Source organism: Pleurodeles waltl, chromosome 6, assembly GCF_031143425.1.
Source record: "Pleurodeles waltl isolate 20211129_DDA chromosome 6, aPleWal1.hap1.20221129, whole genome shotgun sequence".
Taxonomy (NCBI): Eukaryota; Metazoa; Chordata; class Amphibia; order Caudata; family Salamandridae; genus Pleurodeles; species Pleurodeles waltl.
In genome coordinates this window covers 432752565-432776382 of record NC_090445.1, presented here as the reverse complement: position 1 = coordinate 432776382, position 23818 = coordinate 432752565, and the positions used below count along the sequence as shown (strand labels likewise).

The following is a 23818-nucleotide window of genomic DNA, read 5'->3' as shown; positions in this document are numbered from 1 at the left end:
CATGACCTTGGCACACACATAGGGAACTGGGCCTTCACTGAGCTAATTGTCACCAATTTCCTTTCAAGGGATCACTTGGACCTTTACTGTTACGTAATCTCTAGTGATTGAGACTATAATTTTGAGGAATTATAGTCTATAATGTTGAGGGAAGTAGGATTCTTGAGGATGAAAATGGTAGGTGGTCTGTTTTGGGAAAGACATTTTTGAAGGCTACAGGTCTTGGACTGTTTTATTCAAGAGTATCCTTGGGTACCACAAATTGCTAAATCGAAGTAAAGCTGCCAGTATCCAAACACTCAAAAGCAAAGAGACATGAGATCTTCCGAACATTACTGAGCCTTACGAATGCATCAGTAATAGAATACCACTGACAACATGGCTATGTTAGCACACAGTAGCTGGAGAGTCTTTTGTCATTGGTTCTTGGGCCACAGGTGGTAAGGTTCTTTAATTCTCCTTGAGTATCATATTTATAAGTTTATTATTTTGCTTGCCTGTAATTTAATTCCTTACCAGTCGCAGCTTGCTCTAATTTAAGGGGAAGGTGCAGCGCGCAGGGGAGGTGGGAGGAGGGGCATTTAATTTTTTTTTAAAGAAAGAAAGAATGTTTTACCTTCTCCCTAGCCGCTGCTCCTCCATCCCTCGTTGCTCCAGCTGCAGGCACAGGCTCCCAGCCTGACCTGAGGCCAATCCTGACACTGTTTAGAGCAGCGTCAGGATTGGCTGGGAGCGCTCAGCCAGGGTGCTCCCAGGCAGACTGGGAGCCTTGTCAGGCTCTCCCCAGCAGCTGCCGGACTGGAGAGAGTCTACTGAGCATGTGTGTTTGGCAGGCCCAAGACAGCCGGCCAAACACACATACGCTCTGGGGGGAGTGCTCTGTGCACTCCCCTCCATGGCTGTCATCCCCAATGCGATGCCCCTTTCAGCACAAAAGGATAATAAGGATAATAAACTTAGTTTATTATCCCTTCGTGATGAAAGGTTGCAGCTTCTGCTGCTGTCGGAGGGGGTGACGCTCCTCCACCCTTATGGAGGAGCCGCCCCTGGTCCATTCCTTTTTCTATTGTCAAACATTGACTGGAAATGTAAACTTTTAAGGCCTACGTCTTTAGAGCACAGGTATTACCTGTTTGGTATTTTGTCCACCTTGCAGGTATTCAAAGATATTTGGAGAAATCACTTTACTCACTCTAAATCGTGTAAGCTTCATCATTGGTGACATCTCTACGTCAGGGTAGGTAAATACCATCCTGACAGGCTCAACCAGTTATGTGAGTTTTTGATAAATCATAACTGAATAGAACCAGGGATGGATCCAGATGCTTTTTAAGTAAAAATATCCCAAGGTAAATCCAAAGGCAATCACCTTTATTAACTCGGTACCCCAGATATGGTTAACAGCCATAAAGACGATGTCAATTGGATAGCAATGATTCAAACATCCTTATTATTCTGCCAACATATTTCAGCCTAACAATCTGCCTCTGATGATTGAAAGGTCTTCATCATGCCTCTGAGAAATACCTGCCTAGTATACATCCATACCATGCAGTTACATGAGGCACAAGGCTCTAATACTTGATATTGAACTTGCTAACCTACAGGGGAATATAATGTCAAAACAATTAAAACAACATACTTTAGCTTTGTTGTTCCTTGCTCAAAGCGGGTCTCAATGGCACCCCAAAAACTGTGGACACTGAAAATCAAACAAAATTGTGTCCCTAGTGGTAAGGGGACTACGTTTTACTGCAGCTCAGCAAAACATGGTCATGCAAGCATGGAACACTATTTTTTTTTCTCCTACTTACCCTCACAATTCAATAATCCTGGCATGATAGGGGGTACGTCCCTGTAATTACACAAAAGCGATAATAGTGGTATTCTTTAGAAAAGGGAATTCACAGAACTCATTCAGATACTATTAAATTGGACACAACACAACGTTTACATATTGGCATGCATCATGACTGACAACACATAGGATTTTGCAGTGAACACTACCAACATAAAGTTTTATTGTCATTAAATCATTTTGCTTGTCTCACAGATGCCAGTCGAAATGTGGAACAATGACCTGCAACCCTACCCTTTTTTTGTTGGTGATCAAACCTCTTGATTGAAAGGCTAACCAACCGAATAAGGAGTCTCTTTCTTCAGGATATAACATGGAATGCACTGTGCTTTACTCAATATGCATTTGCATGGTAGCAGTTAAAAGGTCCCATATCTTTGAAGTGCATTTATAGTTCTGGAGATCCATGGCCCGCTCTATGCTCCAATGTTTTCCAATTCACCACTCTTTGCCCTCAAATCACCATGATTCATTCGAAATTAACTATCCACCTTCAACAAGGTAGGTCGTAATGCTGGGGAAGGAGGAGGCACTAAACGTAACAAAAAGGTCTTACTTCTTCAAGGGTTGAGGCCGCCGGAATACTTATGTACTCCCTGGTATGCTTGTTGGCAAATTAGAACTGCAAAGATTCAGCGTTTTAACTCAGCCCATGAGCCTTCCATGTCCTGGTCGTGCCATTCGACCTGTGGTTGGTAGTACGTGAGCTACCATTACCAGAAGAAAGTTGGGATTTGTAGTTTCTTTGTTCCGATGATGGCCCCATATTCTTGTTTGCAAGTGTGTTGAGTTAACCTCTTTTTGGGGTGGAAGACTGCGATCAGTCTCTTAATAATCATTGCACAATCTTTTTGGCCTCAATCTTTGGTCATTTGCTGACTATGTACCTGCTAATAAGCCCCAAATATTTTTAAATATAGTCATAAATGCTAATGTGTTACTCCCACCCCACGCCTTCTGCCTCAGAACTATAAACTGAAAAATGATTACATTAAATGCTTCCATAGTGTAAAACTCTTAATGCTGTATTCATTGAGTGTATACTTCGTTGCAGGAATGGCACCAGAAAAAATTACACATTATTTTCCTTCCATGTTTTACTGTAGTGTTTTATGAGTTGTACTCATGTAAGTATCATCTATGTTGCAGGAATGGCACCAGACAAAATTACACATTATTTTCCTTCCGTGTTTTACTGTAGTGCTTTATGAGTTGTACTCATGTAAGTATCATCTATGTTGCCACATCATAATGTTAGAGATGAAAGAGTTTGAAAAATTCATCATATGCACCATTTCAAAGTTGTGTACGTACAGGCATGCTATACTTTTGAGCAAAAGCACTGCCCATAGAGGCTCTGTGTTTTTGCCAGTAGAAATATTTTTTAAACCCAAAATAATTTATTGTGAGTGCCAAACGTGCACATTCCAAACACCAGGCCCACTGGAGTTGTGGAGCCCCATTGTGTATTCTTGAGTAGTCTCTCAATTATTCTGAGAGATTCCTCCTGAGGAATGCTAGTAGATAAGGCTTCCACAATCATGGTAACATATATCTTTGCCTCAGGATCGAACAGTATAGCCATGAGGGTGTTCAGGATGTCTTTAGTATTTTTAATGTAGGTGGCATCTTCATTACAAGTGGTCTCAACAAATGGTCTGCAAATTTTGATAGGGTTTCTTGTGCTGATCCTATACCTAAAAGAATCAGGGCGGTGGATGCCCGCTCTTGTGTACTTTTGGGAGTATAGAACAATAAGGCACTTGTGTGTTTTTCACATAGGCAATCAGCTTCATGTATAGTTATCCTGTGATCTTCTTCTGCTAGTTTTATCATATATTTGAAGTCTTCCACAATGTCCCTTGTTGGGTCTCTTTCTAGCCGTTCATAGTTCCTGGTGTTGTGAATTAGTTTTAGCCATTCTTCACTGTAAATCTCCTGGAGCATGACCAGAAAAGCTCCACCTTTGTCCTCTGGTTTCATTACAATGGCTTTCATGTGTGACAATTCAGAAATTGTTCTTTGCTCGGCTACTGAAAGGTTGTGAAATTCCTGTGTGGTTTCCTGATTTAGAAATCTGTATCCCGTTCAAAATCCAGTACTTCATGCCACATGCTAGAAATGGGGGGATAAAACAATAATTCTCTCCTTAGTCCTGTGTTGGTTTCGTTATCTGTTGGCATTTGGATACTCTTGCTGAAAAAGGGTTTCAACCTGTTCTGCAAAAAAAGCCTGATATCTATTTTCGGAGCATGTACGTATCTGCATTATGAATAGGCACCAAACCAAGACCATTATTCAATACCTTTATTTCTGCATCTGAGAAGGTGCGTTCATTCATATTTATTACTGAATTCACGATTTCCTGGTCCCTGGTTGCAAATGGGCACTTTCCCCAGTTGAGGGGATGTCTCACCTCACTGAATATCCTTCATTCTTCCTATGTATCCCTCTTCTATTGCCTAGAAAAGATGTGGTAAAGGGAGCGACCTGGTATTTGGGAAGGTAATAAATAGAGATTCTGCAGTACTTCCCAAGTGCGGTTTTACCTTCTTATTCCAAGTTCTGCAGGTTGGAATGGGAATAACAAAATGTTGTTGCACATTTTCCCAGCCCTACAAAACGTGGGATGCTGTGACTTTTCAATGGCACTAATTTCAGCAGGTTCTTGTGAGTCAACATATGTTCTTGGAACAAAATTTTAGCACTATTTGTAATTCCAATTATGGTGCAAACTCTCCTTTAGGCCTTAATCAGGATTACCATAGCGTCATGATTAGGCCCTAGTGTTATCTACTATGTTACAGTGCATTATGAGAAACTAAGCCTTTCAACCTCTTGGAGGGCAGCTTGATTTCTCCTCCTGAGAGAACCTAAAGGGAGCATGTTGGCTAACCAGTCTGAAGTGCAACACCACTGTGACCTGGAGCAGCCCAGTTATTTTTGACTGCCACATGACCCTAAAAAAAGGCCTCACAAACAGTCTATGGGTGTGTGGTAAACTCCGCTCCACTGGAGGAGTTCACAAAATTTTGCCACTATGTGCTCAGCTTGGAGTGCGTAGTTTGGCAAAAACTCTGCTGACCGCATTGTGGGAGAGTTTACCACCCAACCCTACGATTTTCGAACATTCATTGGTTCATAATTGTGACACAAGAGGTTATTTAAAGTTGTCACAATGCCTGACCTTTCCATGGCCACTGTTCTGGACACGTACTTAACAGTTAATAGTCCTTCCTAAGATTCAGTAATGAACTTGTATGTAAATTAAAACGTGAAACACATTTTCCTCGCTGCTCCGCCCCAACTCAAAGCAAGTGGTGCTGTTCCTTCAGGTCCGACATTTTTCCAATGTCTGGAAGCAAGAACTACGCATCCCAAAGGACAGGCATACAGGAGGACTGTCACCGGCAGGACACGTGTGGGGGTCCCAGCATCTGCTGCTGGTGATCCAAAGCCCCGTGGTGACCGCCAACAGACAGACGAAAGACAATGTACCTCCCACACTATCACAACCCGCCAATCCTCCAACTTTTCCCGGGCGGTACCAACCCCATCAAAAGCTCGGAGGAAACAGGACTTGGAAGGGAAACCACTCACCTCTCGACAAGCAACAAAGAACCAGGACGCCATGGAGCCCGAGCTGCAGGTGTTCCCCATGCTGGTGTATCTTCTCATACATGACGGATATCAAGGCGGCAGCGACGACCACGGTGAGTACTGCACCTAGCACACAGGGGAGGGGGGGAGGAAAAAGAGAGTGACACACACACGCAACACCCCCACCCTCACCCACAACACCATACACACAAAAACATGCAGCAACAGTACATTTACACCCTGTTACCCCCTGGAAGAATGCAAGGACAAAAGGAATAGAGTGCAAAAAGTAATATTTTGAAATATGCAGATATAGTTAACGATTAGAAAAACAGTATATACAAATATTTAAAATATGTACAGAAGGCCGTACACTGTCCTTTGCAAATGTCCATGGCCCACTGGGCCAAAAAATCATGGGTGAAGCCCACACTTGACTCCTGCCTCAAAACGGAGAGAACACTGCTGGGGCATCAGGTCGAAAACACACAGGCACCTCAAAGGGGGGGGGGGGCACCTCAGCCGGAAGATGGTACTACGCCACTGCTCCTGAATGGGGCAACATGCCCACTGCTTGGTCCTGGGAAGTGCAAAGCCACAGTCTCTTAAGTGGGTGGTTTGCCCACTGCTTGGTCCTGGGGAGTGCAAAGCCACAGTCTCTTAAGTGGGTGGTTTGCCCACTGCTTGGCCCTGGGGAGTGCAAAACCATAGTCTCTCAAGTGGGTGGTTTCCCCACTGGTTCAGGAAGGGGCCTTGTGCCCAGTGTGCTTCATCCTGGCATGGAGGGGGTGAGTTGATGGCTTCTTCCACTGGATCTGGAGGGGGCCTTGTGCCCAGTCTGCTTCATCCTGCCAAGGATAGTGATAGTGGATGTATTTCTCCACTGGTTCTGGAGGGGGCCTTGTGCACAGTGATGCTGCACTTGGGGTGTGGCAGTACACATTCCCTCACCTGGGTGTCTGAGGCACAAGATTGGCAGGGAACAGGTAGCATGATACTCCATGGAGGCAGGGCCAGACTCCATCCTGCGGCGACTAAGGCTGCAAACTGGTGGTAGTGCCGGTGCTGGTGAGGGTGTTTCAAGTGGTGGTGGGAGGGTCCAGGCCGTCTCCTGCAGCCGTGGACGGCTGCCCACTGGAGATGCTGCTGCTGACAGTTGTAGTGGCACCGGCTGTGGCGGTGCTGATGGCAGTGCAGGTGGCGGTGCTTGCGGCGGTGTCTGTGGCGGGGATGCTGCCGGTGCTGGCCGTGGTGCAGGTGCTAGTAGTGGTGGAGGGAGACACCAGGCCGTCTCCTGCAGCCTCGGATGGCTGCCCACTGGGGATGATGCTGCTGACAGTTGTTGTGGCAGCGGCAATGCAGGTTGTGGTGCAGGTGGCGGTGCTTTCCGCGGTACAGGTTGCGGTGCTGTCTGTACTGATGGCAAGCACCAGTCCCTCACCTGGAGCCTCTGAGGCCTGAAGTGCCTTGCCTTGGGTATTCTTCCCCACCTTGGCAGATGCTGCTGGGACCTTGGCACTGGCAGCTTGAGTTTTGGAGGAGCCCTTGCTGGGTGGGTCTTGCTTCTTGGCCGTGCTGCATGCTGGCCCCTTCTTCACCTTGGCAGGTGACGGAATGGGTTGGTCCTTTGCAGGGGTCGGTGGCGCACTGGCTGCCCTGACTGGTGCCCCCTTTGATCCTCTGGGACTTGCTGGTACCACAGCGGACGTCGACTTGGTGGCTGAGGTGCTGGCCTGGGATCTTAACACCCTGGCCCGAGGGTAAGGACAGGGGAGAGTGTGGGGGGGAGGGGGTGTAGGGAAGAGGTCAATGTTTGCCAAGAAAAGTTTTTTAGACACACTGGGATGGGAAGATGGAGAGGGTTTGGGAGTGGAGGAAGAGGGAGTGGTTGTACGAGGTGTACGTCTGCTGAGTTTGGGTGAAGGTGCATGGGCTGGATGCTGTTGTGAGGTGGATGGCTGTTGGGTGGGTGGGTGGGTGCTTGTGTTTGTGTACTTTGGGAGGAGGGGTCACAGAAATACTGGGAGAGGACACAGGGGATGGGTGCATGGTTGTGGGGGTGGTGACGGCTCGAAAGGGGTGTGTTATGATGGGCGTGCTGGTGATGGAGGTAGTGGATGAAGACGTAGTGCATGCAGGTGTGAGTGTAGATGCTACTGGGAGGGAAGTGGAGGAGGAGGATGAGGAGGACACAGTGGAGGCAGCGGATGTTGGTGTGTTTGCATGGGCATGGTGCTTGTGTGAGTGCCTGTGAGATGAAGTGTGGTGCTTATGTTTGCCTGAGCCACTTTTGTGTGGTGATCTGGGTGCATGCTGGGGATAGGCTGAGGTAGAGGGGATTGGGTCTGGGTAGTGGAAGTTGGAGGGGGGAGGCTGGACACAGGGACAATGGTTCCCATCAGTGCTGAGGCTAGAGCCTGAAATGCTCTGTTGGGCCACCATGCCAGAATGAATGCCCTCCAGGTATGCATTTGTTTGTTGCAAATGCCTCTCGATACCCTGGATGGCATTCAGTATGGATGACTGCCCAACAGAGAGGGATCTCAGGAGGTCAATAGCCTCCTCACTGAGGGCAGCAGGGCTGACTGAGGCAGGGCCTGAGGTGCCTGGGGCGAAGGAGATGCCCACCCTCCTGGGTGAGCAGGCACGGGAGACACGCTGAGGGGCTGCTGGGAGGGCGGTGCTGGTGGGGGGGGGTGGTTGTTGTACCAGTTGTTGGGGTGGGCACAGAGGTGTCTGCCACCGCCAGGGAGCTTCCATTGGAGGAGGAGTCGCTGTCAGTGGTGTCCCCTCCTGTCCCTGTCGTGTAGCTCACCTCGCCCTCCGACCCACTGGTGCCTTGTCTGCCCTGCTGAAACACAAGCGCAGCTACATCGTGTTCTCCCAGGTGGATGAATTGGCCACAGTGAAGGCTGACTTTTATGCCCTGGGACATATCCCCAACATCACTGGTGCCATTGATGGTACACATGTGGCATTTGTCTCCCCCCCCGGAGAAATGAACAGGTTTACAGGATTAGAAAAAGCTATCACTCGAATGTGCAGATGGTGTGTTTGGCGGACCAGTACATCTCCCATTTGAATGCCAAATACCCTGGCTCTGTGCATGACGCCTATATCTTGAGGAATAGCAGCATCCCATATGTGATGGGCCAACTCCAGAGGCACCGGGTGTGGCTAATAGATGAGCCCAATGTCCTCACACAGTATAAATAGGTGTCTGGGTATGGGGTTGTCCCTAGGGGTTAGTGTGTTTCTAACAGTTGTCCCTCGATATTTACAGGTGACTCTGGTTACCCCAACCTCTCATGGCTACTGTTTCCCAGTGAGGAATGCCAGGACAAGGGCAAAGGAACGTTACAATGAGGCACATGGCTGTACAAGGAGGATAACTGAGAGAACCTTCGGCCTCCTGAAGGCCAGGTTCAGGTGCCTCCACCTGACTGGTGGATCCCTTTACTACTCACCCAAGAAGGTGTGCCAGATCATATTGGCATTCTGTATGTTGCACAACCTGGCCTTGAGACGCCAGGTGCCTTTTCTGCATGAGGATGAGCCCGGAGATGGTCTTGTGGCAGCGGTGGAGCCTGTGGACAGTGACGAAGACGAGGCAGAGGAAGAAGATGTGGACAACAGAACAAACATAATACAGCAGTACTTCCAGTGACACACAGGTATGAGACTGTAACTCCACTTAACATTTCAGTAATCTGTTGGACAATGTACATGGCAGCCTCTTACCCCATGTCTATGGCCACTGACTGTTCCCTTTGGATTCTGTATTTTCAGATCTGTGTGCCTCATTCTGGCTCCTGCTATATGTACCGCTGCCCACCAAAGGTCATCCTGTAATATATTTCACTGTACATATATGTTGCAATGCTTTGGTAATGTTATACTAATATATTTGAGATTCATTACACTGACTCCAGCATGGTATTTGTTTCAAGGGTGTTTATTTTTGTGCCATTAATTATAAGGGTATGTGCAAGGGGCTAGGGTGATGGTGGAGGAATGTCCAGTTAGAGTCCAGTCTCTTGGTATCACAGGTGCATTGTCCAATGGGGCATATGAAGGGGAGCAATGGCAGTTCAAGGAGGACTGGGTAACAGAGTGGGGCTATCAGGAGAGTCCTATTTCTTGGCGGGGGTCTTGGCAATGTTCTCTGTCTTGTGCCTGGATCGCAGGGACCTTTGTTGTGCCACTGCCTCCCTCATGGTGTTGCCCATGTCAGCCAGCACCCCTGCAATGGTGACCAGGATGGTGTACATTTTTGTTAGGTCCTCCCTGATCCCCAGGTACTGTCCCTCCTGCAGCCACTGGGTCTCCTGCAACTTGGCCAGTACCTGGCCCATGGTCTCCTGAGAATTATGGTATGCTCCCAGGATGTTGGAGAGTACCTCGTGGAGAGTGGGTCCCTAGGCCTGTCCTCCCCCTGAAGCACAGCAGTCTTCCCAGTTTCCCTTTTGTCCTGTGCCTCTGTCCCCTGAACCGTGTGCCCACTGCCACTGACCCCAGGTCCCTGATCGTCCTGTGTTTGTGGGGTTGCCTGGGGTCCCTGTAGTGGTGGATACACCTCTGATTGACGTGTCCTGGGGACAGTGGCTGTGGTGGTGTTTCCTGAGGGGGGAGGCTCTGTGGTGGGTTGGGACTGTGGCAGGGGGACCGACTGTCCAGAGGTCCCTGATGGGCCAGGTTGGTCATCCTGATCCAGGCGTGCAGAGCTGCTGTCATCACTGTGGGCCTCTTCTGAGGGGGACTGGATGTAGCTGGCACCTCATCTCTGGTGACATTGGGTAGGGGTCCTGTTAGAATGCAAATGCATTGTTAATGTATCTGTGTGTGCCATCTTGTGCATAGGTGTGTTTCCCTCTATGATTGTGATTTCACTGTTGGCTTGGCCTTGTGTGAGTGGTGATTTTGTGGGCTGGGTGAGTCTCTCTGTTGGGCATCCTGGGGTGACGGGTGTCCATGCAGGTCTGTGAGTGATGTCCATGCATTGTTGGTGCATGCAGGGCTTGGTATTGAGATGGGTGGGTTGTGCTAGTGGGGTATATATGAGTTGGTGGAGTGATGGGGGTAAGGGTAGGAGATTTGTGATTGTATGCAGGGAGGGGGGGATGAAGTAGTTAAGATTTTACTTACCAGAATCCAGTCCTCCTGCTACTCCTGCGAGGCCCTCAGGACGCATGATCGCCAAGACTTGCTCCTCCCATGTTGTTAGTTGTGGGGGTCCACCGCCAGTCCTCTGTACAGCAATCTGGGGTCTTGATACCACGGAAAGCACCTTCCCCCATAGGTCGTTCCACCTCTTCCTGATGTCATCCCTGGTTCTTGGGTGCTGTCCCACGGCGTTAACCCTGTCCACGATCCTCTGCCATAGCTCCATCTTCCTAGCAATGGACGTCTGCTGCACCTGTGATCCAAATAGCTGTGGCTCTACCCAGATGATTTCCTCCACCATGACCCTTAGCTCCTACTCTGCAAACCTGGGGTGTCTTTGGGGTGCCATGGATGTGGTGTGAGTGATATGTGTGAGGATGTGTGGGGTGATGTGTTGTTGTGTATGCTGCGATGTGCGTGAATGGTGTATGGGTGATGGTGTTCTGTGCCTCTGATTGAGTGGGTGCTCCTGGCTTGTCTCTCAGTTAGCTATATTTTTTTTCGTTGTAAGGGGTTGTGGGCATTGTGGGTGTGTGTTTTGTAGTGGTGTGTGTGTGGGTGTGGTGTGTGTATGTGTGTCAGGTGTATGTAGTTTGAATTGTCCAATGTGGTGTAGTTTTGTAAGTGTGTGTGTATTTTTAGCACGGCGGTGTGTACCGCCAATGGTTTACCGCGGTTGAAAGACCGCCACGTTGATTCGTGGGTCATGATACTGTGGGCGTATTCCTGTTGGCGTAATGGTGTGGGTTTTGGTACCACCAATTTATCACTGACCTTTGGTCTGGCGGACTTGTGTGGGTGTCTGTATAGTGGGGGATTTCTCTGTGTGGGTCATAATACCCGTATCAGTATACCGCCGCGGTCACGGTATGTTGGCGGCCGTCAGCGCGACGGAGGGCCTTAATGAGGCTTTGAACCCCGCCTCTCATAACCACCAATAGCAGCATAGACAACCAACATAGTCTATAAACCGGAGAGGCACCATCTGACATCCTCTTTCTTTGCTGCTCCGCAGTCAGATAAGTGCCTCCCCTTTTCTCTATGTTATTATTGCTCTCGATTTGGTGTAGCCTCACGTTGGTATTTCATATGGTAACGCGCACTCTTGTTCTCCTGCCGTGCGCCAGGGTGCGTGTTGCGCCCACAGTACTCCTGTAATCTTAGGCTGTGTTTTTCTTGTCGGGGAAGCGCGTTTTCAGAGACAGAAAAAATATCAATTTTGGCAACACCGCTTCTGCGGCGGTTCCGAGCCTCATGATGTGCTTCGGAGCTTGGTTGCCAAAGTTCTGTTGTCAGCGCAGTGTTCTGGGACTTCTCCTGCAGCTTTAGAGGTTTTCTCTTTAGGAACAACCGCGGAGCCAGGCACTTTGTCTGACTTCCGGGTCACGTTCCTAAAGCGCACCAACAGACGTGCGTGATAGCCCAATTGGGCCATACATGCGCGCACACAGCCTACGGGAAGGAAAGTGCAGTCTCTTTCGCAAATTTCCTTCTTCGTAGGTCGACAGACGCCAGCCCTGGGCTGAAATAACGGGGGCAGTGATTAATTCCGTTTTCAGGATTTTACCGATCTGGCTCCTTGGATCGTTTTGTGGTTTGGCCCTTAGTTATTGGTGCAGCTGACCATTATTATAATCAGACGCCCTTGACCAAAGGTGGCTGGGGCTGTAATAATTCCCAAAAAATGGCAGTTTATGCAATAGTTTTCTTCACTCTCTGTGAGCTTAAAACTGACACTATCATGTCTGATGAAGAGTATTATGAGCAGGGCTTGGAGATGTATGGCCCATGTGAGGATGAAGATTACTATTTTGACCCCTGTTTTGAACAGGTTATTGATTCTTCAATTCCGAAATCCTTGGATAATGTGATTACCTCGGCCTTACAACCCTTGTCTAAAAGAATTGATGATTTGGCTGGTCCTTCTTCCTCTTCTCTTCCTTCTGGAGATACCTCATCTCCTTCTGTACCTTCTATTGAACAACTTTGGCCTCACGAGAACCTGTTGGCCAATATTTCCCTACCTTCTACTTCTGAACATACTTACGCTAATGCCTCTGACCCTCCTACCCCTATAACTTTACCTCCTGCTGATTCTTATTCTGATTCCTCTTCTTCGCATGAATCCTCCCAAATTAAAAAACGCAACAAGAAGCTTAAACTTTCCTCTTCTTTTACTCCTTCTCCTTTTACTTTTGAACCTTCTGATATTATTCATCCCGGATCTTCAGACTGGTCTCCAGCTCCTGCGGTGGCAGATTATATGCAGTTGCATTTTCGGAAAGGGTTTGAAAAAGAGGTCAGGTCCAGATCGAGATCAGAATGCCCTCGCCCAGATCTTCCCCATAAAACTGCAGTCACCCCCGAGATCGATAATACTATGGTGACTTTCCTCAAGAAATATAATAAGGAACCGAAGAAAGGAATAGACAGGGCCCTCAAGGCTTGTCAAGACAAACTGCTAGATGTTTCAGGACCCCTTGCAAAAATTCTGGAACTAGGTCTCCAAGCTCAGAAGACTGGGGCAGCTATCCATCCGGAGATTCTGGCTGGGTGGACTCAGCAAGCCATTTGTTTTTTGAGAAACGCGAATTGTGCTTTAGCATCAGAGCGAAGGAAGTCCGTCTTATGGCGCATTGACCCACAATTGGCAGATCTGGCTTCTGCTGAAGTAGGTCCTCTAGCTGAGGGACAGCTTTTTGGAGACAAATTTGAGAAAGAAATTGCGAAACCCCGAGGGGTTTTTGCAGCAACGTCTTTTTGGTGCAAAAGAAAGGGGGCGGGCAGAGGTTAGTCCTCAACCTCAGAAATTTCAACCCATTTGTAGCCTACTGCCATTTCAAGATGGAGGGCATTCATCTGTTGCGAGATCTTCTTCAAGAGGGAGACAGGATGGTGTGTCTGGATCTCAAAGACGCTTACTTATTGATTCCTAAAGCTCCTTGTCACCTACGGTTTCTTCAATTTCGATGGAGAGACAGTTGGTACGAACATCTAACGCTCCCCTTCGGTCTGTCTTCAGCTCCTTGGGTGTTCACCAAACTATTGAAACCAGTGGTGGAACACCTTCGCGGGAGAGGCAGTCACCTGATGATCTATCTAGACGACATGATAATCATGGCACAGGATCAATCCCTGTTACTGACTCACTTACATTGGGTAGGTTCTCTTCTCCAGGAACTGGGATTTGTGATCAGTCGCAAAAAATCTTCCATGATTCCGTCTCAGCAAATGGAATTCATGGGTTTTCAGGTGGATTCAGTAAAAGCTCAATTGTTACTTCCTTCTCAGAAAATGAAGTCGATCAAGAGGGAGTTAAGAATGCCATTATCGAAACAGATGGTATCTTTGAAGTCCCTGCCACGGATTGTGGGACTTTTGGCTTCATCGACTAAGGCTGTCTTCCCGGGCCCTCTCCATTACAGGGCCTTGCAGAGACTAAAAATCCACTTCCTGCAACAGGGTTTCTCATATGACCATCTGGTTCCCCTCTCAATAGAAGCCCAAGAAGAACTTCAATGGTAGCTCTCTCACATGGAGGCCTGGAACAGCAGAGCCATTTTTGGAGAATCACCTGAAGTGGTGTTAGAGTCAGATGCAAGTCGTTGGGGCTCGGGAGCGAGATGCGGTCCTTTTTTGACAGGAGGTCATTGGTCCTCAGAGGAACTTCGACTCCACATCAATTGTCTGGAATTCTTAGTGGGTTCATTTGCCATCAGATCTCTCTCCCCACTCAGGAGCAATTGTTGCATTCTCCTAAAAATTGACAATGCGTCCGCAGTAAGATACATCAACCGCTTGGGGGGTACCAGGTCTCGCTCCTTAGCGAATATTGCCAAGGAGTTTTGGCATCTTAGTCTGGATCGGAAGATCATGGTGATAGCGGAATTCCTCGCAGGCAAAGACAACCTGGTGACAGAATGGAACTGGTTTTTGAAGGATTCCAGCGATTGGAAACTTCTTCCTTCTGTGTTTCAGAAGCTCATGTCTTTGATGGGCCTGTGTCAGGTGACCTGTTTGCATCTCGTCTCAATTTTCAGATTCCAAAATTTTTCAGCTGGAGACCGAATCTGTTGGCTCTTGCAATGGACGCTTTTCTTCAGGATTGGTCAACTCAGATGAATTATGCATTTCCCCCGTTTGCCATGATCCCATGGGTAGCGATGCTCTTGCGTCGTCAAGCAGCGTCTGCAATTCTCATCACCCCGTTATGAAGGAGTCAACCATGGTTCCCATCTCTGCTGGAACTCTCGATTGCTCCCCTTCTGCAGCTCCCAATTTTTCATCAGCTCCTTCTGGATCCAGTAGAATCAACCCATCCTCTTCTATTATCGGGACAACTGTCTCTTATGGCCTGGAAGATATCGGGAGACATTCTCAAGTGGAAGGCCTCTCGTCTTCAGCTTCCTCATTTATACGACAAGCTTGGGCTTCGTCCACCCACAAAAGATACTCTTTGGTATGGAAAAAGTGGGTGGGTTGGTGCATTCGAAGGGAAGTGGATCCCGTGGCATCCGAGGTCAAAGACATTATACATTTTCTGTCTGATGTGCTGAAACAGGACTGTTTTACAGGTTGGTAAATAACTTTAGATAAGCTATTTCAGCCGGACACTCATGGATAAATAATAAACCTGTTGGTCAACATCCTTTGGTATGTAAACTGCTCAAAGGTATTAGGGTGGTGAATCCACCCAAACCACGTTATTCACAACTGTGGATGTGAACGTTGTTTTATCTTTTTTTAATAACTGGCCTGATAATCATTTGTTATCTATGAAACAATTATCAGCAAAATTGACCATGTTGCTCTGTTTAATATCATGTTGCAGGGTTTCTGATGTGAAAGCTTTAGATTTAGCAGGAAGACTGTTTTTTTCCTTCTGGGGTTTCGTTTCTTATTTCTAAACATACAAAATGCATGTCTACTTCTGTGGATTATCCAGCTTTTCCTCATAATGTGAATCTCTGTGTGGTGAAGTGTTTAAAAGTCTATGAAGAACACACTGCACCCTCTGGGTCCTCTTCTTATATCCATTCAAAAACATTTCCGACTAGTGTCAGCGACTACTTTGGCCCGCTGGGTCCGTTGGGTGATGTCAGAAGCAGGCATTGACATGTCTTTATATGGGGCCCATTCCACCAGAGGTGCCATGGTGTCAAGAGCTTTTATTATGGGTTCTAGGTTAGAAAATATTCTTAGAGCTGCCGACTGGTCCAGTGACTCCATGTTTAAAATATGTTATTATAAACCAGTAGTGCATGTTTCTGATTTGGTGGTGGATCAGCTTTGAACCAGCATAATCGGAGCCTCCGGTCCTGACATAAAATACAAAATTTTCTAGCTTTGCGTTAAGAATTTTAGATTCTATTAAGGACACGGGGCGAGGATTATCCCACCCAGTAAATAAAATAAAATGTTATTTACACAATTTGCATTATGATGAAAGTATTTTCCCACCCTTGAAATTACCAGTTGTAATATACTTGAGTCTCATAATTGTTTTTTCTTTCAGAATCTGATTCCAAACAAGGATGACGTTTTGGTGGATCATCCGTTTTTCGTTTTTGCAAGAATGAATCATTGGTTGATGTTCTTTCCAGTCAGGAGAGTATTTTCTGGACATGGGCACTGAATGGTATAGCTTGTATACAAAGAAAGAGGAAGTCAGATGGTGCCTCTCCAGTTTATAGACTATGTTGGACTCCTATTGGTGGTTATGGGAGGCGGGGTTCAAAGCCTTATTAAGTGTTTACTGTTTTTTTATTGGCTGCTGTTTTTTCAGTAGAAAAGATTGAGAAGCATAATCCTCGCCTCCGCGTCCTTAACAGAATGTAAAATTCTTAACGCAAAGCTAGAAAATGCTGTATTCTTGCATAATAGTTCCTGAATCTGCATCAGGTCTTAGATATAATTACCTGGGATATAGGTCACCACAACCAAGGCGTGTGGAGGCATAGAGCAAACAGCCCCAGGAAGCCATTGGAGTGGGTGGAACTTTGCTGAATCTCACTGAGTTTTTATGAAACTCTATGGAATTCTGCAGAGTGAAACTCTGCAAGTTCTGCCCACATGTAATATCACCCTGCCAAAAGTCTGACTAATCAATTTCAGTGTTGCTTAATGCATCACTACACTGAAATGTGTTGTCACACATTTACAGCTCCTCTCTGCCTTTCAAAATTGTTTGAGACTTTCTCAGTGCAGCTGTATGATTACCAGCATAAGCTGTCATTCTACAGTTCCTAAGAATAAGGGCAGTCTCCTGTATCAAATAAAGGTGAGGTTGTCATGGATATGCTGACACCTTGTCATGACACATTTGATGTCGGCTGTGGTTTGGGTACAGCCTCTCAGTCACTTTATTCCTGCGCACCACTGGCTGCAGAAAGTTATAAACATTACAGACTCCTTATGCTTTGGTGCAGATGAGAAGCCTGAGCTCTGCCTCCCGGCTGTTACAATCCTAGGATGCTTTATGGAGCTCAGTTACCTTCGGTCGCAAAAGCCTCACACTTGCGGAGGAGACTTGTCACATGCACCATGTATGTGGCTTAGATTCTTATTTTACATGGAGTAACATTATATCCTATTATATCACACACAATGGTCTTTTTTACAACGCATGTCCTGAACTCACACAGTTGAAGTTCTCATATATGATAATGAAGAAAAAGGAGGTTCAGTGAAATAAAATATTTGCTTAAGATCACAGAATTTGGTCAAGTGGGGAAAGCCAGGTTTGATCCCAGGTTTTCTTATTTCACATTATATTACTCAGCCAATAAGTAGGTACCCTTTCTCTCTCCTATTTTACGTAAAAGGTTAATGTTTTGTCTTTACTTCTTAATTCATGAAATTACAACATGCGTTGCAGGCAGAAGCCACATAAAAGCACAGTTTGTTTTGGGCTCAAGGGGACAGGTAAACATCGAACTGAGCCAGAGGCATGCATCTGGCTCGAGCTTGGCTCAAGCCTTCAGTGGCTCGTCCACCTCTATGTAGAAGTCAAGTTTAATTACCGTAGCTTGCTGTAAATTAGTGGGAGTTGCATCAGTCACTATCTCTCAGTGTGTGCAGCTTATTCATTTAGACACAGTATGAATGTGAGCATGATTAGTTGGAAAATTGTGGGTGGGGGAGTGGTGGCATGGAGTGAGGAAGGCAGCATGGTGTGTCAAAAAACTGGGAGCAGACAGTGGTAGTCAGTGGCCACTTGTGAGTAAAGGCCTCATAAGGGAGACGGGTTCCAGGAGGCTGCATTTCTTAGGTTGCTGTCCCAAACCATATGGAGCCAACTAAATAGAAAGTAAATTAGTTAATGGAGCCCTCGGAGTACAGTGATTGTCCTCAGTGAGAGAGGCAGTTGGCTGCATTAATTCTCTGCTGCCTCAATGAAGAGCTCAAGGTGCACTGTGACAATAGCGTCAGAAGCTGGGCAATGTACCTTACTTTCTGCAGCTGCTCTCTCTGCAAGGGCTTCTAGGTGCTACGAATGTCCTTATTGTGAGAGGCTGTGGATTCCCCATTCAATACCCTTTCGTTAAAGATCTCAAGGTGCAGTCACGATCCTCAGACAGTGACAGACTGGTTTATAGTATAAAATCATGTTAGAGCGGGGAATGAGGTTAGTGCTCTTCTGTTTCAGGAGTGTTGCAGCAGTGTCATATCCTTTTCTAAAGCTGCCCATCAGGAGATAATTTGTGATATTTACTTTTTTGAGAGTAGATAGACTTTGTAGCTTGGTTTAATCGTGTTAACATGTCACTGGAAAAGTTACTCTTTTGGCAATTTAATGCCACTCCTTCCCACGCTAAAACCATGGAAATGTCACACACATAAGCCATCTGAAAACTTGGAGACTGTGCACAAACAGAAATCAGCCCATATATATATAAAGAAAACTCAAGTTATTTAGTAGTTTGTTAGCAGATCATGATGCGCCGTTTCAAGTTTGTAATATGGTATTTTAGTTCTTAGTTCTTAATGGGAATGCCACAATAAATAGCAGCATGCTAAAGAGATGCGCTACTCACATGGTACAGAGCAACTTCGGGTTTATTATACATTTCTTGAAAAAGTATCAGGAGGTGTGTTTGCTTAAAATAGAACGCTAACTACTGAAATAAATTTATGTCTAAACCCCAAAGAAAAAAATGACTAACGCCAGAATTCCAAATTGACTTGTGCAGTTGTCCTATTTCGATGGTGGGAGGAAGTGGGGCAGATCTTTCAATGATTTACACTGTCTATAGTTTAATTACAAACATGTAACTACACGTCACACAAACGAGACTGCATGTGTAAGCACTGCACCATGTTGCTGCCTGTGAAGCTTAAAAAGCGCCACACAACGGGCACACAACTTTCCCCACGCCATCCAAACATTCAGACACCTCTTGTGCGCCGTTAAACTGCTATTCGTTAATGCATTTACCGAAACAAACGAAGTGGAAAGCCGAAACCCCACTCCTCAGTGTCGCGTGCAGAGCACGGCGCCCTCGCGCACGTGAAACTGGGCCTGCCCAGCCGCCAAAGGAGTTTACAATGAGTAGGGCCTGCACTGCAGTTCGGTAGCATCGACACAGAAAGGGGACTTCAGCCAATACGGAAGGAACGCAGAGCTTCGGGCTCAGCAACTGAGGAAGAGAGTATCCAGCGTACATGTGACCACAAAGGAAGGAAAATGTTGGCATTGACCTGATAACTTTTAGAATTAGACCTGAAGTGCTAAATTTATATTTTTATGGCTAAACAGCGTTAGGCAGTCATGGATCCTATTAACACGAACTTGTAGGAGAAGTCACAGCGTTTCCTATGGAGCTAGCACAGATTTTTGTTTATTTTGCCAGTGCTTTGAAAGTTAAAAAGTGCAGGTACTCATCTAACTGATTGTGCTAGGGGAGGGGGTGCAACAAGTGGGGAAATGGTAAAGGCCATAAAATAAAATAACCACATGTTTCCAGATACCCAAGTACTTCTGAGACAACTACAATTCAGTTAAACAATTGCGGTCATTTTCAGGTTGCACACAGGATATCTGGGCCCTCGGCATGGATCTTCGTCTAAGACAGTGGTCTTCAAACTTTTTTTGGTCAAGCCCCCGCAGATTTTTTTTTTAGGGGTTGGGCCCCCCCACCACTACCAAAGGAAAATTTCTGTATGCTGGTACTCTGCATCATCGACAGCTATCTCCAACTGCATATTCCAGGTCATATCTGGTTATATTTGGCAAATAATATTAAATATTAGAGTGTTTAGCAGACTGAAGATTTGTGAGTGCCTGTGGTTAGATGACAGAGACTTATTACAGAGTTCAAATCAGGTTTCCAAAAAAACTTTGCCCACAAATTTACACTATGACTTTATTTTCTACAGAAAACATGTAATTTCATTTGATATAGATAAAAACACTTTCAAAACTAATGTGACAAGTGTGCCTGTTTATCTCCACAGAGACAGTCAATCTGTGGCTCTATCCTTGCTACTGCCATCCTCAGGCTGTGCTCCACTTCTAGTCTTGAACTATACTTTGTTTTCAATACCGCAAGAGCTGAGAACCCAGTCTTTCATACACACGATGAGCTGAAAGGCAGGAGAGGTTCGACAGCAATTTCTGTCAAAGCTGAGTGTTCTGTAGGCATTTTCAGCCAAAACTCCCCCAATGACAGTTTGCTGAATTGCATCTGCAGTGTACAGTCACCCTGGAGCTCAATTAGTTCTTCCTGCAGATGAGTAGGGAGATGGGTCCCCACCTCCGCCATAAATGGCTGAAAGACCCAATCATTCATGTGGTCATTGTTCTCTGGAAAATACTTTTGTAAACTGTCCCTGAGAGATGTCAGGTGATTTTTTTTTTTATTATTAACTCAGCAACTCTTGAAATGTCATATTTGGTGTCTTCAAGAGAAGCTGCTAGACATGGGAATGGCTCAAAGAGACCAGCTTCAATTATTCTTCCCCATAACTACAGTCCAAGAATGATCAGGTAGAAGCAGCAAAAGGCAGTGTTTAACTCCCCTTCACCACTTCCCAATCTCATATGCGGATGCAAAACAAAAAGCCCAAGGCACGACCAGTATTTTGGTGCCTCTGTGAACTTTGTGTTACTGCATCAGACAATATTGGTTTGGAACTAATTTAATGTAGCATTTTAAGAAATGTGCGCTTTTGCAATGTCTGTATCACCTCTGACAATAGATTTTTTCATTTAATTTTTCATCATTCCAAGGCCAGTGCAGTCTGGACTTTGAGTGAGTTGCAGCTGGAAGGCCCCATGCCATGTAAGACACAGCCAGAACTGCCATCTTAAGATGGCTCTCCGAGTACTGCATAACGAGGATTACCTGAATGGGCTATGCTGGCTAACAGGTCCTGCTGTAACCTGGGTGTGCCGCGGGTTTCAGAGCAATCACCCGACCTGAAGAGAGGGCTGATCAGTGCACTGAGCGCCCTAAACCTCTCTTCACTGTTTCATCCCATATTATTTTCTCCATTCGTTCGTGTCTTAGTGCTTGGTGACCACAGGAGGGTCAGAGTCTCTTGGCAAAAATTAAAAATTGGGCCATGACATTGAAAGAAAAGGTTGGAAAATGCACCGTTTTGCTTGTTTCAAACACACATGCAGAGACAATGCATCACACATGTGTAAATCAGTGTAGAGAAAATGTTACATAAGGCAAAGGGGACTACAGAGTGTAGGATTCACATGCCATCCATACTGGTAGGCACTTTTGAAAAGTGTTTGGTTTGGAGTAACATCAACTCATGATTCAGAACCTAACACAGTGGTTTACTTTAATAAAAATAATTTATTTCCACCAGACAAACCTTTTTTTAAGCAACCTCAAGATAATGAAAGACTGGGAGAATACATAACTTTATAACCTGTAGCATGTAGTTTGCATGCAGTTGTTTGATGGCAGTTCCTAACACACTGTGCTAGAATATGATTGTATCTTATGAACTGCACAGTAACAGAAGAATCTCTGTGTCAAAAGCAGTAACCCAGTGAGCTATGCACATAAAATATTGTTATTTGATGTGCATAGTGCAAGTTCTTTGCAGGAGGCATATTAACCCTCTGTGCTACCTTAGATGAGTTAAAACTGCAGCTAGACAAAACTCCCTTCTCTTTCCACCAGGTACATTAATCACCGGAGTTAACGTAACACTTTTATTGTTGCTCAAAAAAGTGCTGACGATACAAGGAATTTTGCAGTGCTTCCAAAACTACTGCACTGCTACAAAACTCTTACACGCTGCTCAATCAAAACAACTTTAAATCTGTCAAGGGATAGTTTCCACATATAAAATGTGTCCCAAATTGACATTACTGGAAATTTAGGAAGAGAACATTCTTTTCTACCTACCTGCTAAACACGCAGGACTCCTGGGCCCCAAATGCAAACCAGCCACCCTAACAAAACCGCCTCCTCCACAACCCTTCTAGCCTACCGGGAAACACCCGATGTGGGGCTTAAATGCAACTAATTTGTATCTTCTCTATCTCCGAACCAGCGAGGCAGTGAAAGGCAGAAGCTACAGCGTTGGCAGGAACCAAGAGGCCAAGGACAGCAACCACGAGGGGAAAGGCAGCAAGCAGGAAAGAAAAGGCAGCAGTGGAGAAGAGCCACTGAAAGCAAAGTAGTGACCATTCTGTAACTTTATAAAGGTAAAATTTGCAGCATTTCCCTCTCCTGCTGTGCCACTCTTGCTGTGATTGGTGCAACCTCACAGCCAATAATGCTGGCTCATGATTGGAAGCTATGACAGTGCAACCAATCAGCGAGCTCCATTGGAGACGAGGGGGAAAGGAAACGAACGTACTTTCGACGTTCGAAAGTACACAATGAAAGGTGAGGTTTTCTTATGAGGTGAGCGCCCCCCCAGGGATGATGCCGCGCCACCCCTTGGGGGCGCGCCCCACAGTTTGAAGACCATTGGTCTTAGAGTGTCTGTTAGACATTTATTAAGCTACGAACAATCGTTTTGAAATACAATGCGTTTAGCAAGTACATTTTTCAAGTCAATAAAGAGAGTTTTAGTAGTTTTGATGTAATTATTAAGTAGGGTTAGATAATTTTAATAATCAAAAGGTTACAACAACATGAATGAAATGTGACCTGAATCTATCCCTAATCTGATCGTCTCTGTCTTACAGAATGCATGAAAGTTGACATAGTCCTGTCTCATAGTCTGGGAAAACGTCACAGAAAGGTTAAAAAGTATTCAATGTAGTACACTAACACAGTTTCCCATGTTTGTCTGTCTAATGTCCTACTCTGAAACAAGTTTATCAACTGTTTAATCTCAATACAATATCTTCATCTAGTCTGCAGCGGAATGAACAGTTCTGCTGGTACCCAGTAACCCTGAAGCCGGGCGGCTCTGACTGAATCTACAACACTCAAATCTGTTCTTCTTAGCTATAGCGGTCATCTCTGCACCGTCACTTTACAATGCGGTCTCGGTCATTCTATCGGTCAGTGGCGATGTAATGCTCTCTGGTCATCTGCGGCTTTGCTTCAGTACAACTCTACTCTCCTTCGCCTCGTAATAACTATAATAATAGCCTCCTGCTCTTTCCCTAGGATGCCTCTTTTGTAACTATTTACCCATTACATTTATTAAGAATTGTATACATTTGTTTTGATGTTGTTGGTTTAGTACAATAGGAATCTTGACAAGCAGTTAGAATTGGCAACATCATTCCCCGTTCCCAAGCATTCTTTCACTTCTGCAAGAACAAATTTTATATACATAATTATAACGCCAACTCAGTTCCCATTATTCATGCAGTGTTAAGATTTGTCCATGTAAACACTTTGTTATTTTCTAAATACACGTCAAAGCAGTTTAGTAGGTGGAAAAGGATATAGTTAACTACTTCAATGATTCATTCTTCAATAACTTCAGATTCTTGTCTTTTCGTTTCAGTTTTTCTTCTTCTTTCAACCTTTTATATTCTTCACTCACTCATTTTTCTTTTTGATTTGTTTTCTTTTGTTTTCTCTGTGTTTTTTTATTAGCATCCTTATCACTGCATAAAAACAATATAAAGCTAAAATACATATTGTTACTATTATAATTGGAACTAATATTTTACTGAGGATTCCGCCTCCTACTCCCTTTAGGCATGTTCTTCCTTTGCAACTCCTTTGGAAACACTCCTGGCTATTGTAGGAGTCTCCAAAG

At 45.6% G+C, this 23818-nt stretch overlaps 1 pseudogene; it reads right to left on the bottom strand.

Annotated features, from left to right (window-relative positions):
* The window catches only part of LOC138301610 (serine/threonine-protein kinase 31 pseudogene), a 40200-nt pseudogene extending 21052 nt beyond the window's left edge, over positions 1-19148 (bottom strand).
* Between the last annotated feature and the right edge of the window lie 4670 nt (positions 19149-23818).